Raw genomic sequence first — 18,587 nt, forward strand, 5'->3', positions numbered from 1 at the left:
ACCAATATATTCCATATACATTGTAATTGTGCTCTAGCTTAGATTTGAATTGTCCCCCAAAGATCCATATGTTAAGCCCTTGGTTCCAGCCTGATGCTAATGGGAGGTGGTGGAGCCTTTAAGAGGTGAGGCCTACTGAGAGGGTTTAGGTAATTGGGGGCATTCCCTCAAGAGGGACTGTGGGAACCTGGTCTCTTTTTCTTTCTTTTTTCTTTTTTTTTTTTAATGCTGCTAACATTATATTTTAATAATAAAAACACAACCATGGAGAAGCACTCTATTTTCCCTCTATTACAATAGCAAATACATAGAACAACAATTAAAAAATAGACTTTACTTCAAAGCACTGGCTCTTACAACCACGTACATGTCAGAATTACCTGTGCAGGTTTTAAAAAATATTTAGGTAAAGGCCTCACTTTTGGAGAAGGTTGCAATGCAGGTTAGAACTGAGTATTTTTATTTTAATTTCTATTTATTTTCTGTGGTGCTAGGGATGGAATCCAGGGCACTGTGCATGCTATAGACTTGTACTTTACCACTGAGCTACACTCAAACTCAGGACCCAAGTATTTTTGGGAGAGCGCCTTCTGTTTGAGTCATTGATTTGGGGTTGACTGGGCCACTTTGGGCTTCTTCAGCCTCTGCTTGGGGGTGTTGAGAGCTTTCCTTGCAGATTTGCTAGAAGCAGTGAAGAGCTTGGCCTCTGGCTTTTTAGGAGTCTGTTTTGGGTCTTTTTTCCCCAGTGCAGATTTTCTTTCTTTCTTTTTCTGTTCCACTTTCAGCTTCTTCACTGGGCCTTTACCTGGGGTCTCAGGTTCCACAGTTTCTGGGGTCTCTGTAGGTGGCAGGGCCTTTCTCTTCTTGGCACGAGGTGTGCTGGGACCAAGACTTTTTATTTGGAGACTTCTTTTCTGTGACCTTGACATCTTCTTTAGCCAGAGAACTACCTATTCATACTAGTTGTGGAATTTCTTGGTCCGATGCATCTGCTGCTTTTAGCTGAGGCTTTACTGACTTGGTCTTTTTCTTCTGGGACCCAGGGCCCTTCACTGGACCACCAGTTTTAGGTGCCACGCCACCTTTACGTAGGGCTGCAGCCTCCCTAGTCCGTCGCCTTAATTTCTTGTTTTTCTTCTTCAACTTCTGTTTTTCACGGATTTTTCTCTCTTTCTCTTGTTTTTTTGCCTCCTCTTCCTTCAGTTTGTGGAAGGACACTCTGTTGTTCTCACCCCAACAGCTGACAAACGAGGAAAAGATGGGAAGGGAAACTGACTTCTCAGTCTTCACAAAGAGGAGTTTCACACTGTCCCACTTCTCTGGCAGTTTTTCTGAGAGACTTTTTGTGACGGCAATGATGTTTTCAAAGATGTGCTGAATCTGCATCCCAGCGTGTCCGATGCGTATTGTACTGCAAGAGCCACTCTTGGAGATGTTTAAGACAGTTCCACCTACACAGCTGTCGATCACTTTCGATAAATTCTTGGCCAGAAGGTTTACAGGCACTGGAACTTTCTTCCTGCGATAGAAATGACTCCCTATGTGTGAGGGCAGAAGCCGCCGGATTCTGTCATCAGCAAGGAAGAAGTCAAAACTACCTAGAAGGCGGAGCTTGGCTTCATAGGCTTTATATACCGTTTTTAAGGCCCTGAGAGGGATAATCCGAGAGATGGTTTTAATTCCGTGCTTGTTCAAAAGTTTTCTGTAGAAACGTTCCGTCTCTTCAGTTGATTTGCACTCATCCTTAGTAAACAAACAGACGTCTGACAAATCTGATCGAATTCCATGAGGCAAGGACAATCTGATCCTTAGTTCCTTTTCTGGAATTTTCCATAATACCACCATTAAAAATAAATTTTCACTTTCATTCAAAAGCAATCCATTATCGTTTTTTCTGGACTTGGAATGTGTCGACAGAGCTTCCAACGCCTTTGTAAGTCTTTGTCCAGCTGGTTCTGCGAGGTCTGATCAGTTGGAGTCGCAGTGGAGGTTGCCTGTGGGGTGGAGGACGAACCCTCCACTGCGTCCTCACCTCGTGTGCACTAGCGCGGGGAACCACGGCACTGGTTTCTGGGGCGCACGCGCGAGCGAGCTCTTTCTCTTTCTTTTGTGCATTCAACTATAAGGCAAATGAGCTTTCTCTGCCATACAAGCAGAGATGTACTATACCACCACAGACCCAAAGCAATGGGACCAACTGATCATTGAAATCTCAAAAACTGTGAAACTAAATATTTTCTCTTTATAATCTATCTCAAGTATTTTATTATAGTAATGGAATGTTTATCCCTCTGCCACAACTGCCCCTGAAATTTCCAAACTAGTATCAATGCCTGCACTGTTTGCCAGCATATCCACGTACTATGCAATTCCTGATCTAAAGTCTCAGCTTTATCCCTGTTGTCAACCACAAATCCAGTTTCTTGTACTTTTTCAGTTTGCTTACCCTTTGGGTTCTATTTTAAGCCTTTGCTTATTTTACATTCCCACTTTACTTCCCTCTTGACCGATTAGGCATCCTTGTCTCACACTTGAAAAAAAAATTTTTTTAAGCCCATCAACCATGAATTTGATTAGCTCCCTGCTTTCCCTTCCCCCATCACTTGCCAATCTGTCTCCTTTCAGAAAAGCTTTATCACACCCTAAACCTATCTTCAACCATGGATAGTTGCTATTTCCAAAACTGACCCTGCCTGTATCAGTCAGCTAAATTGAGATGGGTTCTTGCAGAATCAGTAATGGGGAAAAGAAAACAGAATAAGAAGAAAAAATACAAGTTAGAGTAAAAGGAAAACATAGGGGGTAAAAGACAAACAGAAAACAAGAGGTAAGATGGTGAAAACATTCAAATATGTCAATAAATATAAAATACACATGAGTAAAACTTACCCTTTAAATACAGAGATTAACAGATTCAATAAAGGCAAAACACTGTAATGTGTCATTATAAGGGAGATATCTAGAATATAAATTCAAGGAAAGACTGAAAGTTAAAAAAAAATGGAAAAAGACATACCAAGTAAATGCTAACCAAAAGAAAGTTTAGGTAGCCATATTAATATCTAAATGTAAAAATTCAAGACGATAAAGAATAAAGGAGAGAGAAGATCACAACATACAGATAATAAGCCTGGATGCACTAACAAAACATCTTCAAATACATAAGGGAAGATTAAATACAACTACAGAGAAATTTAAAAATTGACCATCAAAGTGGTAAGTTAGCATACCTACAAATCATTGCTTCAATTATTAACATTAGAAACAAATAGAAAATTAGTAAATATATAAGCAAGCTGAAAAACAAAATGAGTTTAATTTAATGGCCATGTAAAAATTCTATATCCAATTGGAAAATTATATTATTTCAAGCACATATGAAATATTTACCCCAAGAATTAACCATGTATTAGGCTGTGATGTAAGTCTCAGTAAATCTTTTTAAAATCATTTTCATACAGACCATGATCTTTGACTTCAAGGAAATTAAATAAAAAATCAATAAAAGAATTTTTAATCTCAACACTTTTCAGACATTTAAGAAGATACTTCCAAATAACCTGTAGGTCAAAGCACAAACCATAATGGGACTAAATATTTCATTAAATCTTAAAAAAGAAACTTGCCTTTTGCCTCACCCCCACCATTCCCTATACTATGGGACAAAATATTCTCTAGAAATTCTAAAAGGGAAATGTGGAATAAAAATAATGCTTTCATGTACAATGAATTAAGTGATTTTTTGTGATAAATGGTGCATCACATTTTGAAAACTCAAACTCTGAAAAATAATGTAGGTACAAACATAGATGTATATAATAAGAAAACCAGACAGATGTGAAGTTAGAGGAGTTATGACCATAAAGATACTATGAATTTACAGATACTAGAGTTTAATAGAGAAACCAAAGCTCAAGAAAACTTGTTAAGGCCCTTTATTTTCATTCAGTCACAGGTACATAGTCAAAAGGGCAAAGTTACCTACTGGGAAGACCACACAGCTCGGATAACATGAGTGTCAGAACCTGAGCTTTGATGGACAATTTGTTCCATGTTAGTCCTGCAGTGTCAAGACTCAGATGAAATATCTTAATATAACATCCTTGTGGGACCCATTCTCCCCCTACCCCCAAAAAAAGATATTTTAGAAAAGGTGGCTTGTTCACTTAGCAATTATGTACATTTATTGCTAAAAATCAGGTTGCTATTTTAATGAAAATACAAAAGCAAGGGGGAAACTAAACTTTACCATCAAAATCAGAGACTAATATATCTCTCTCAATTACTGATAGTACAAGCAGTTAAAACTTACTAAACATGTAAGCAAGTTAAACAACACAATAAGTTTGATTTAATAGACATATATATAATTGTACATATCCAAACCTATAACCTAATCTTATAGATTAAGAATGATGAATAAACATTAATACTAACATTCTCACAACTGGTTTTCAAGAAGGGAAGGAAAAAGTTATCTCAAATTATCTGAGATTCTAAAGACCAGTTTTAAAAATGTAAAAGGAAGCATGGAATAATGAAAATGGTGGTTTAAAACAGACTTGAGTTCAAATTCTAGCTCTGCTATTTATCACCCATACAATCTTGGGCAAGAAACTACAATATTAAAAAAGTTGCCAAAAGTATTTAAATCCATATGAGAATAGTATATAGATTAAAAATTATTGTTGGTTTTCCAAAATTGAAAACTTAAGTGAATTAGGAAAACACCAAGTAATAACTCTGCATGGGGCAGCAAATATACATTTAACTCTGTTACATTTGTTGGAAACACTAATCCCCCTACTTTCCCAAACATTCAGGTTATGTATAAATGTAAAGATGATAATACTCAAGTTCAAAATAAAATTTCTACCAGAGGTGATCTCCTCGAAGGCAAGGTCTGTATCTGGATCTTATACCTCCAGAGGCTTAGCATAGTGCTTGATACACCATATGAGTTGAATAAATATTTAGTGAATGTTTTTACTTAGAAACCTATTTGTGTCTATGTGTTTAAATTTAAACCCACAGAAACTGAAAAGCAGTATTAGAGCTGAGAGGAAAAACATTTTTTTTGTTTTGAGACAGTATGTATGTTGTATTAGAATTGAGCAGAAATTTTTTTTTTTTGTCCTGAGACAGTATGTGTGTTGCGGTTAAAATCTTGGACTATGGAGTCAGACTGTCTGAATTTGAATCGCAACTTCACCACTTACTAGCTATGTGACCTTAGGAAAGTCACTAAACCTTTTGGTGACTCAATTTCTTCGTTGGTTAAAAAAAAGATAATTGTATCTACTCATTTTGGCTTGTATTATACAGATTAAATGAGTTTTTAAAATATTTTAAGTGTTTAAAAATGCAAACACAGAGAATGCTCAGTGTTAGTTAATTTTTTTGAGGAGCTAGAGATCAAACCCAGACCCATGTTCAAGCTATGCAAGTGCTCTATCACTGAGCTGTATCTTCAGCCCATATTTTGTCACTTTATATATGTGAATTCATGCTTGCAGACTTAACTAGGTCTTAGAAAATAACATTCATTTCCTTTTAGATGATACAGATAAATTGTGAGTTAAACTGTGTCTGGACATCATTTAAAATTTCAGGCTTTGTTTTTAGATTCACTATGTTGTATTTATATATGAATATTGGAAACATGTCAGATTTCAGGCCTTTTTGAATGAGGAATTATGCTGAAAACCTTATAGGTAAAAGAATAATTTCTGAAAAATTAACCCATGCTCATGGTCTAAAAAGTTGAATGGGCATTAAATTATTCCTCTAAATGTACAAACTATAATTATATGGCAGCTTTACATAAAACTCTAATGGATTATCACTCATATTCTACCCAAGTGATATGATAAAAGTATTTTGTTGTTTGGACTAAGGATGACAATTTTGGTAACATTTATACCTAAATGAACATGAAAAGTAAACCAGACTCTTTCAAAGGATTTTAGTTTAACCAAGAAGCCCTAAACTGAACTGCTATTGTTAAGTGATAATACATATTACACAGAAAGTGATTTGTGATTCATTTATACTGCTGCATGCCACACTTTGTATACATTTTAACATATTTAGAACTGATTAGCTATGTCAAACAAGATATGTAATGGCGTCTAAATTTTTAAAAGATGATAATTGAAATTGGGCTACAAATTATAATTGATCACAATAATTGGGGATTACAAAATGTCATTTGACATTTGTGAAAGATGAAATAACAAAGAACTAATTACTACCCTGCCTTAAACAACAACAAATGGACAAAATACATAAAACAATGGGTTTCAAGACATTGACCATCAGTCAATGCAGGACTGTGGTCTCTGAGAGATGGGAAACAAATGAGTTGAACCTTTTGATTTTCCCAATTTGCTGTCTTAAGAGAGTTTTCAGGAACAAAGAAGCCTGGGAGAAGTTGGCGAACTCTCCAAGTTGAGAAAACAGCACTGAGAGTCTGAGAAAATCCAAATAGCTAGAATTCGTAAGATATAGTATTGCTAGAACTGCACAGAGAAAGATATTTAGAGACCTACACTTAGTCTCCCTGACATATTCAGCAAAGGACTGATCAATGCATGGGATACCTGTGAGGAAACTACTCTAGATTAGGAAAAGAATCAGCTGAAAGGATTCAAAATCACCATACCTGTTGCTTACACAGGGACAGAACAGTGCCTATTCTCACCAAACTGGAAAATCTCATGATTTACAGCATACCGACGAGAGTACTTGGAGTTTCACCTCAGTTAGGGGAAATAATTAGTCCTAGACTGCACTGCTCTGGTCCTCCCTACCAAATCTAAATGGAAAAACCTGAAAGAATCAATCTGCACATCCCAGAACAGAACTCAAGAATATTTACAGTAATATCAAAATATGTAGAACCCAACAAGTTAAGCTCTCAATAGCTGGTACCAAATAATATTTAGCAGGCATGCAAAAAAGGAGAAAAATAGAATCTGTAATGAGGAGGAAAATCAATTAAGATAACCAAATGACATAAATGTTAGAATTAACCAGGTCGTTAAAGTAGCTATTATAACCACATTTTATATTCAAAAAGTTGAGGAGAGACATGGAAAAGATTTTTAAAAACAGACTCTAATCAACCTAGAGATAAAAACTATAATATCTCAGATAAAAAATGCACTGGATGCAATTCACAACAGATTAAATATTACAGTGAACTTGCAGACACAGAAACTATCCAAAATGAAACATAGAAAGAAAAAAAATTTTAAAAAGATAACACAATTAATGAGCTATGGCACAACTTCAAGCTACCTAATGTACATGCAATTGTAGTCATCGAAGGAAGTTGAGGCACTGAAAAAAATATTTAAAGAAATAGTGACCTGAATTTGATGAGCACTATAAAGTCTTAGATCCAAGAAGCTCAATGAACTTCAAGCACAAGAAATAAAGAAAACCATGCCACATGATCAAACTGTTTAAAACCAGAAATAATGAGAAAACTCTTAAAGCAGTCAGGGTAGGAGAAGGGGGACACTACATAAAGATGCACAAAGATAATGATGAAAACAAATCTATCATTGGAAACAACTTAAGTATGACAACAATGGAAGAGTACCTCTAAGATATAAAGGGAAAAAAATCTCATAAATCTAAAATTCTACACCCAGCAAAATATCATTCAACAATAGAGGAGAACATAAAGGTTTTTCATACATGCTAAAGTTGAAAGAATTAATCATCAGACCTGCTCTATGAAAAATGTTAAAGGAAGTCCTTCAAGCAGAAGGAAAAGAATACAAAAAAGGAATGAAGAATACGTGTAATGGTAATTATGTGAGTATAAATACTTGTATTATTTAAATTTAATTTTAAAATATAATTGATTGCACATTTACTGAAGAACAAAGAGCCCATTCAACAAATGGTGCTGGGAAAAATGGAAAGCTACATGTAACAAAATTAAATTAAACCTTTATCTCTCATCCTGCACAAAACTCAACTCACAGTGGATCAAAGACCCTGTGACTACTGGAAGAAAACATAGCCCAAATCTTCATCATGTCAGCTTAGGATTGGACCTCCTTAACAAGACCCCTAAAGTTCAAGAAATTAAATCAAGAATCAATAAATGGAGTGGATTCAAACTAAAAAGCTTCTTCTCATCAAAAGAAACAATAAATAATGTGAAAAGAGATCCTACAGATTGGGAGAAAATCTTTATACATGCACCTCAGATAGAGCATTAATCTCCAGTATATACAAAGAACTCAAAAAACTTAAGACCAAAAAACAAATAACCCCATCAAAAATTGGCTAAAGAAATGAACAGACACTTCACAGAAGAAATACAATCAATTAATAAATATATGAAAAAGCGTTCAACATCTCTAGCAATTAGTGAAATGCAAATTAAAACAATTCTAAGATTTCATCTCAATCCAATCAGAATGGCAATTATCAAGAATACAACCAACAATAGATATTGGCGAGGATGTGGGGAAAAGTTCCACTCATAAATTGCTGGTGGGAATGCAAAATGGTGCACCCATTATGGAAAGCAGTATGGAGATTCCTAAGAAAACTTGGAATGGAACCACCCATTTCACCAAGGTTTATACCCAAAGGATTTAAAATCAGCATACTGAAGTGACGCAGCCACATCAATGTTTACAGCAGCTCAACTCACAATAGCTAAAGTTTGGAACCAACCTATATGCCCTTCAAGAAATGAATGGATAGAGAAAATGTGATATATCACACACACACACACACACACACACACACACACACACACACATGATAGAATATTACTCAGCTTTAAAGAAGAATGAAATTATGGCATTTGCTGGTAAATGGATGGAATTAGAGAATATCATGCTAAGCAAAATAAGCCAAACCAAAAAAAATCAAAGGCCAAATGTTTTCTCTGATATGCAGATGCTAATTCACAATAAGAGGGGCAGTTAGGGAAGAATAGAGTTACTTTATATTAGGTAGAGAGGAGTGAAGGGAGGGGAAGGGACATGGGGGTAGGAAGGATAGTAGAGTGAAACAGACATTATTACCTCATGTACATATATGACTGCATGACTGATGTGATCATACAATATGTATAATCAGAAAAATGAGAAATTACATTCCATTTATGTATGATCTATCAAAATGTATGAATGCATTCTACTGTCATATGCAACAAATTAGAACAAATAAAAAATTTAAAAATAAAATATAATTGTGCTTAGAGGAAAACTAATCATGAGGTTCATAACCTATGTAGAACAAAATTCAAACTCACATAACTTGATTTCAAGACTTTTTATTCATCTAAAGTAATCAAGCAAGTGTGATATTGACATGAAGATAGACAATAGATCAATGGAACAGAATAGAGAGTACAAAATCAATTCTCATGTTTAGAGTCACTTGTTTTTCTTTATAAGGCTACAAGACAGTACAGTGGAGAAATGATAGTGTTTTCAACAAGTAGCACTGGGAAAACTGGATAGCCGTATTTTAAAAATGCAAAGATTTATTATATGAAGCCTAAAATATGATATAGAACTTAATAAATTAAAATTTATCAAATTAAAATTCTGGCTATTTTAAAGATAATTAAAAGAAAATTAAAAAATCATATATGGAAGAAAAAAATTGTGAATAGCATGTCTGATTAGGACCAAATATCTAAAGAACTCTCAAAACTCCATGATTTTTTTTTTGGGTGCTGGGGATCGAACCCAGGGCCTTGTGCTTACAAGGCAAGCACTCTACCAACTGAGCTATCTCCCCAGCCCCAAAACTCCATAATTTTAACACCTCAAAATTTTAAAAGTGTACAAGATATGAACAAATACTTCACTAAAGAAGATATGCAAATGGCAAATGAGCACATGAGAAGATTCTCAATGTCATTAACTATTAGGAAAATGCAAACTGAAACTACATATCTCTACATGATTGGTAGAATGGCAAAATAAAAAATAGACCAAATGTTGGCCAGAATTTGAAGCAACTGGAACTCTCATGCACTACAATGACATGGACAAGATATAAAATGTAAAATGGTACAATCGCATTAGGAAACAGCTTATTAGTTTTTTAAAAAGTTAAATATGCATTTCCCATATGACACAGGCTTTCCACTTTCAGGTACTTACCCAAGAAAAGCAAAAGCATATGCCCACCCAGAAAAGATTTGAATGTGAATGTTAACAATGACATTATTCATAATAGCCAAACTTGGAAACAATACAAATGTCCATTAAGAGGTGAATGGATAAACAAATTGCAGAATAGGCATTCAATGTTGTACTATTCAGCAGTAAAAAGGAATGAACTACTAACATACACAGTAATATGGATGAATCTCAAAATAATTATGGTGACTGAAATAAGTCAGGCAAAAAAGAACACATATTGCAGAATTTCACTTCTATAGAACTCTAGAAAATGCAAATTAATCCATAATGACAGAAAACAGATCAGAGGTTGGAGGTGGGCAATAGAATAGGGAGGAACAGGAAGGAAGGTGACAGCATCATACCAGAAAACTTAGAGGTGTCATAGCCATTTTGTGCTGTTTTAACAGAATACCAGAGATTGGATAATTTATAAATAAGAAATTTGTTTGACTCACAGTTCTGGAGACTAGGATAAAGGAGCCACATCTGGTAAGAGTCATCTTGCTCCATCATCCCATGGCAAAAGTTAAAAAGGCAAGAAAGTGCATGCACACAAAAGAAACAAGACAGGGGAAAGGAAAGGACAAGTGGGGTCAAAATTACTTATATAACAAACCCACTTGCACAAAAATGACATTAATCTATTTATGAGGGTGGGGCCTCATAACCAAAACACCATTAGGACCCACCTCCCAACACTATTGGATTGGAGAGTAAGTTTCCAGTACATGAACTTTGTGGAACATATTCAAACCACAGAAGGACGTGATCATATGTTCATTATCTTTCATGGATATTCATAGATGTCCAAATTCATCAAATTGTATAGTTTAAAATATGTGTAATTTATAATGTCAATTATGCCTTGATAAAATTATTTTAAAATTTTAAAGATTATATATAACTAAACTTTCTTCTTGTAATCATAAATTTTACAATCCCAGAATACATATAAGGCACCAGAATATTTTTAATTAACCGAAACAATAAAATATTTTATGCCACGGTTTTTTAAATAGAGAATAAACAATATGAAGTAGATTTAAAACATTTCCATTATTGTATAATTTTATTGCCTAAAAGATGTGTTTCATCTTGTAACTCTTTCAAATGAAAACTTTCAATGAATTGTAAACAATTTGTTAAAAATGTAAAATGTAACATGCTCAGACCAGGGAAGATGGTACAGCAACAAAACATTTGTATAATTGGTTCCTGGAACTAGAATATGACTGTGATTACTTACTAAGTGTATCCAACAATGTAATTCTTTTATTTTTAGACAAATCTTTTGTGAAGTATCAGTCATTAAAATCAAGTACAAAAATAAACAGAAATTAGAGGCTGGGGTTGTGACTCAGTGATAGAGCACTTGCCTGGCATGTGTGAGGCACTGGGTTTGATTCTCAACACTGCATATAAATAAATGAATAAAATGAAGGTCCACTGACAACTAAAATTTTTTTTAAATAAATAAATAAAAAATAACCAGAAGTTAGAATTAGATCTTCAAGTAACTGCATCTTAAACCAAGATTTTGTTTAAATGAAGCATACTTAATGTCATTGCTCTCATCAAAATGAGAGCAAGGTTATTGGACCATTAATAAATATTAAAATTAATATTAAACACTGTTCATCTTTTATCCTTTATTTCCAGCTTTGTACATGCTTTATAATATACTATTAGTATAATGTTAAATATATAATATATATAAATATATATATTTTGGATAAGAGTGAGTGATCAAAAAGTTGGAGAAATTTTGCTAAAAGGATAGTTGAAGGAAACCATTCTTACAAACTGCCATATATTTTCATGATTCTGCTTGTATACAGAGAAAATCTATTTTAATTAGGAAAGAATAAGTCATTCTGATGATTATAATCTTTGCTGCCATAAGGCATATTCCAAAGCGGACTCTATCAACTAGCACCAAGGTAATGACAATATCTGAATCAGATCAATCTAAAGAACTGTCATAATTAATATTATTATGATTGTGGGTTTCCAAAACACAGGTGAAGCATATCTCTAAAGGTTAGCAAACTCTAGTACCCAAGGTATGGGTGAAGCTAGTTGTTTTATAAACTAAAGGTAAGAGTTGATTTTAGAGCATGGAAAAATGAAACCAAATCTGAGGTGTGTGTTTAAGTGTACAGAATCTGAAGAAAAAAATCCATATAGAAAACAAAGCCTCCAGGGCCAGGCACAATGATGCATGCCTGTAATCCCAGTGACTAAAAAGGCTGAGGTAGGAGGATCAAAAGTTCGAGGCCAGCCTCAGCAGTTTAGTGAGACCCTCAGCAACTTAGCCAGATCCTGTTTCAAAATTAAAAATAAAAAGGGCTGGAGATGTAGCTCAGTAGTAAAGCACCTCTGTGTTAAATCCTCAGTACAAAAAAGGAAAAGAAGAAAGAAAAGAAAAAAGAAAGTTTCCAGGAATCTAGGACTTCCAGAAATCAGAAATCCCCTTGTCTGGATCCAGCCACCTATACACACAGGTACTAGTTGATAACATCTTACATCTTACTGGTAATATCTGATAATATCTGAATGAGTATGCAACATTGTTTATAGTCAATACAATATTGACATTGGGATACTGTGTTTGTATTTTATGAAATGTGCCATTCAATTTTAGGGTGATTCCTCTCCTAGTAGTTTATAAATATGCTTATGAAAACACATGTGTTTTAGCTGTGTATTCTAGGCTACTCAAACGCAAAGTAGATTCAAATTGCAAAGATGCTAAGTCTAGTTTCTCAAAAGTTTTAAAGTCTTTCAGATATAGACCCTCACCCAAGCTCCTTCTGGCTCCTGAATTAAATAATGTAAATAGATCTTCCCCAAAGATTCCTCTGTAATACCTCCTTCTGCTCTCCTGGTAGTTATAGCTGAATGTCCGTGTGGCTTCTACTTCTTTCCCTGGCCTGAAGCTCTGTATCGTGCACTGTTTATAAAATGTGCACTAGTTAGGAGGCCACCACATGCTAAGTGCTATGCTAGCTGGCAAAGGATAAAAGAATAAAGCATAGTCCATGGCAAAGAGCTCACAGTCTAGTGAAAAGAGATACTTAAACAGGTAATCATATAAAAACATGATAAGCCAAAAATATATATGCATGGAATATTGTGAGAATACGAAGGTAGTGCACTTAATCCAGTGCGGGGAAAGGGAACAAGAAAGAGGATATCCAGAAGACGCACATGGACTGCAAATTAATGTGTAACACAGTTGGTTAACCAGGAGAAAGAGGGCTTTCCAGGAAGAGTACTTAGCATTTTCAAAAGCATGGAGGCATAAAGCAATGTGGTATGAGCAAGTGGTGCAGTGATGCTGGCTGGTAAGTTGTAAGGGAGAATGTGGAAGGGGTAGGTGAAGATCACATCACAAGAGGCAGGGGGAGTTCAGTATGCTATGTTCAGAAACATGGCTAATTGACTTTTGACAACAGGAATCACTGAAGAGTTTTAGATAAGGCAAGGACCTGTTAGAGAACTCTAACAGAATGTGAATTTGAGGTGGATGTGGCATAAATCTAGGGGGGCATGATGAAAGCCAAGAATACAGAGTAATGGTAGTAGGTAGGGAAAGGGGCATGTTACAAACACAACAATGATGTAAAATCTGAAAGACCAGGCTGGAGAGATAGTTCAGTTGGTAGAGTGCTTGCCTTGCAAGCACAAGGCCCTGAGTTCAATCCCCAGTACTGAAAAAAAAAATCTGAAGGACCTGTGAGTGTCCTGTAACACAGGAAAAGTCTCTTCTGCTATGACCAGGAGTTCTGATGTGCTACATTTCTAATTGAGGACAGCACAGAAAGTGCTTAAAAGTGCTGGGTCTGGACCCAGGATGCCTGAGTTTAAATCCCAGCTTCACTACTCTTTTAGTTGTATGAACTCTGGGCAAGTTATTTAACATCCGTGAGTCTCAGTTTCCCCATTTATAAAAATAGCAATAATAACTCCTGCCAAAGACTGTGAGGATTTAAGTATGTACCATGAGTAAAAAGCATGGAATAGTGAAGTGGCCTAAAATAAGCACCCAATATTAGTAGCTGTTTATTGTTAACCATATGCTTTGGGAAATATATGAGCATATGGCTACTTTGACATCTTTCAATGAAATTTGAGAAGTCTAATCAGCATTCTTGCCCAGATGGAAAGTCACAGTACCTCTCTGCATGAGGGTAGACTGACAAGCATAAATATTAAGCAAATGCTAGTAATTAGATATGATCAGTTTAAAAGATACTTATTTATACACTGTTCCAGACAGGACTTAAAGTGACTTACAAAGATGCATAAAACATAACAAAATAGCATAAATTTAAAAATTTGGATCAAAAGGAAGAAAAACAAGAATTGGGACAACGTGAAGGAGTCAGAATCAAGGCTCCAACACCAAAAAGCAACTTAGGCTTCTCAGTGATCAACTAGGGTCTATACCCCCACTGGTCCACCCATGGAGCATATTCATGGCTCACATAACAAGGTTTGCCCCCACTCAGTCCATTTTTCAGAAGTATTATGGTAGAAAATTGAATTTTGTTTTTTCCTAACATTGAGAAATTTACAACTCACTCAATTTTACAAGATTCTGATTTATGTTTTGCACTAAGATTTTGGCTCCCAATGATTCCTTTCAAAATTTATTCCATAAAAGTAGAGTTTGCAAGTGCTGAGGCATTTTGCAATTTTTGCTCCTTTTGAGACATGCACCAACTAATGAAGATGATGGTGATGATGATGACAGCAAACACTTCTATAATGCTTATTATGTGCCAGGCACTTTCCTAAGCACTTTATATAGATGAAGTTATTTAGTCCTGACAATCACACTAAGAGACAGGTATTATAATTGTTACATCTATTTTACAAATATCATTATATCTATTTTATATCTATTATAATTGTTATATCTATTTTATAAAATGTATTATAATTGTTATATCTATTTTATTTTATATTTGGAAAAGTGAGTCCCAAATTGAGTAAATAACATGCCCAAGGTCAATACCTCAAAAGTGACAGTCTACAGACAATCTGGCTCCAGAGTCATTATGTCATCATGCTATAATGTCTTTTCAAATTCTGCAAATATTACTCTGTGTGGTAATATTTGGAAAATGAGATATTTTACCCTTGGGAACTTGAGGTTTTTTTTTTAAGCTCTCAACTACTAACAGATCAATGATTGAAAGGCCCTCAGTATGGCTTACTTTCTCAGTTCTGTGAAGTGTCCTCTACATGCTGGAGAAGATTCATTCTCCTCATCTAGACATCTCTTCTGAAGGATGGTAAGAGCTTAATGGTTAGGGGTGGCAAAAGTAATTAAATAAAATCTCTTTTGTTAGCTCTTAGAATCATACATGTGGACTATTTCCTTTAGATAGAATCCACATGTTTACCTTTCATTAAGTTAGATTCATAAGTGGTTTGAGGAAATTCCCACTTCAAATAATATATACTTCTCTAAAATAAGTCCTACAGGGAATCTGGATATTATAATCTACATATTTCTCCTGCAGAGTAGTTATTTTGGATATGTGGAAAAGTGGTCTTATTTTCATGATTTCATACATTTCCCCCCATTTCCTCAGCAGTTCAAGGCATCTTAAACTCACCATCAATCCTAGGGAGCAGACCTCCATAAATGTGATCCATAAAAGTACAAAATATCATAAACTGAGGCCATGTGTCCAAACGCCCCACCTGGCCACAGGGGAAATACAAATTAAGATAAATCTCAGGATAGGGATATAGCTTGGTGGTACAGCGTTTGCCTGGCGTGCATGAGGCCCTGTGTTCAATCTCCAGTGCCACAAAAAAGAAAAAAAAAGACAAATTACATTTAGCTTTCTGAAAGCTTTTGAAACCTCCACTGGAAGCTTCTTCTCACATAAGCAGGGCAGGCTCCACAAGATCCCCATAATACTGTTCATGGGTAAAGAATAACCAGTTCACCCTCTCTGCTGCCAAAGCCCCTTTCCTTAAGAGTTCAGGAGTTTTAAAAGACCCAGAAATCCCCAACTAAAAGAAAAAGGGTATAGCTCAACTTAGTTGGCATAGCACTTGCCTATCATGTGGAAGGCCATAGGTTCAAGCTCTCACTCTACCAAAAAAAGAGGATGTTGTAAAATCAGATCATTTATATGCACAAAACATTTTTTGAAATGTTTACTTTTTCAATCAGCCCCATTACTACATAGAACACCACTATCTTTCCTTAGTTAACAAGCTTTGATAAAGCAGCACCCCCACAGGGAAGACCCTCTTCTCCTGCCAGGATCACAGATGGGGGGAATATCTAAACTGAACTCTAGTTAGTATCTGATTGCTTCTTGCAGGCCACGTCGCCTAAAAATCACACACACGCAGTCCCCTTAAATGAGAAATCATGAAGGTTTGTGACTAATCCAGCCCATGTTCACACATAACTGTGATTTCATGCATTTAGTTTCTTTTTAATTTTAGAGATGCTGTGATCTAGCTATGGTTACCGAAATTTTAAACACAACCAAATAACCTGTAGCCAAACTTAAATAAAGCTGCATACATGTCAGATGATTTTAAAGTGATAAGGCCTCTAAGACATTAAATAAATGCTAATTTCTTTCAAGTAAAATATTAATAAACATACATGAGCATATGTATACAAATGGCTAGGTATAAATTAGAAAATAATATAAAATAAGTGTAAGGTATTAACTTACTGCAAGCCCTCTTTCCCTCCTAAACTGTTCAACCATAATTACTTTACACATTGCATCAAATCCCCTTTGCAAGATTAGTACATGTATTATCAACATCTGGTCTACAGCTAGAAGCAATGTTCTAATATTTAAAAAATAAAGTATAAAAATTAAAACCACTAAACTGTTCAAATTAGATTTGTACATATTTGTTTATCTTCAATACTGACATAATACATAAAAGTACCTTAATATTCTAAGGAGGAAGAGGTATGAATTCTCATAATTCAGTTAGTAGAATTTAAGATAAAACAAGGCATCCAAAATGTTTAGATATAATTTCCTAGCCCCATGTATGTAATATTTGACCCCAGTATTATTATTAATTCTAAATAGAATTACACATGCAGGAAACAGCATATCAATGAAGATTCCTTTTATTTTATAAAAATGAAGACTCTCTACAATTATTACCTGTGAATTAAATGTTTTAAAAATGAATAATCTCCCCCACTACATTGTAAGCTATATGAGAGAAGGGACTTGGTGATTTGGGGGCGTGGGGGTGCAGGATTTCATTTTGTTCATTTCTTCAATGCCTAGGGTGCTGCCTAGCCCTAAAATGCACACAGTAATTATTTGTTGAGTAAATATTTGTTGAATGGCATCAAGAATACCATGTAACATTCAACCACACCCAAGAGCTTATCATTTAGGAAGTCGCCACCTTTGATATCATTAATTCAATACTACTCTCTGACTATAAGCCCCTAACTTTCTAGCCTGCTTACTTAATGACCACCCTCCAGCTCCAAACCTATTCTCAGTCCTCATGGGGGCAGTCCTCCATAGATCCTTCTACTTTCATCTTCTCAGGTCCCTCCTGTCTTCCCTTCCTGTCCTAAAAAGTTTGGATTCTATTATTTCAACTGCACTCTCATCAATATCCTCAATAACTCATAACTGCATTACAAATATCTGTGGTATTTTATGCCTACACAGGGACTCCTGATATCTAGTAAAGAGCAAAATCCATCTGGTAGATCATTATCCATATGAATTATTGGTTACCAAGCTTACCTCAACACTCCCTGGCACTGCAACTATGCTTCCCTGGTCCTAGCTTACTCTCCTGTTCTCCACAATAACTATTTCAAACCTTCCTCAAACACTTCAAATATCCAACCCAAATTCTGTTCCATCTCAGCCCCTGCTCTAAGAGACTGGTCTTACTTTTTACATCATAGAGAAATATAAATGCCATCAGAAAAGTGCCTCCTGCCAAATATATAAAACTATTTTCAGGATAATTTACCTCCACTTCATTCTCCCATCTGACATAAGTACTTTGCTGAATAAGGACTTTATCATTTATCCCTTCCTTCTCACCAGCCTTTAAAGATATTAAAGTCGCTCCTGCTACTACCCTTTCTCAGCTCTTCAGAACCAATTTCCCTAAGGAATTATCCATATCCACTCTTTCCACCTCCTCATTTCCCCAATTACTTCATAACCCACCACAGTCTAGTTTTCCACCTCACATTTCCCCAAAGGTTCTAACTAGGGTCACCAAGAGTCTCCTAATCCAACGGAGAATTCTTAGTCTTTATCTTCCTAGACCTTTCCTAGTCTTTAGCACCACTTACCCTTTTTGACAGAGCCATTCTATTTTGTAAACCTTACTCTACTGAACATAATATAGTCAACATATACT

General features: G+C 35.3%; 1 protein-coding gene and 1 pseudogene across 3 annotated transcripts in view; both read right to left on the reverse strand.

Annotated features, from left to right (window-relative positions):
• Sytl4 (synaptotagmin like 4) overlaps window positions 1-18,587 on the reverse strand; it is a 60,665-nt gene that overhangs the window by 35,714 nt on the left and 6,364 nt on the right. The window lies entirely within an intron of this gene.
• On the reverse strand, window positions 600-18,537 carry LOC124971560 (ribosomal L1 domain-containing protein 1-like; annotated as a pseudogene).

The sequence above is a fragment of the Sciurus carolinensis genome, chromosome X (genome assembly GCF_902686445.1).
Source record: "Sciurus carolinensis chromosome X, mSciCar1.2, whole genome shotgun sequence".
NCBI lineage: Eukaryota > Metazoa > Chordata > Mammalia > Rodentia > Sciuridae > Sciurus > Sciurus carolinensis.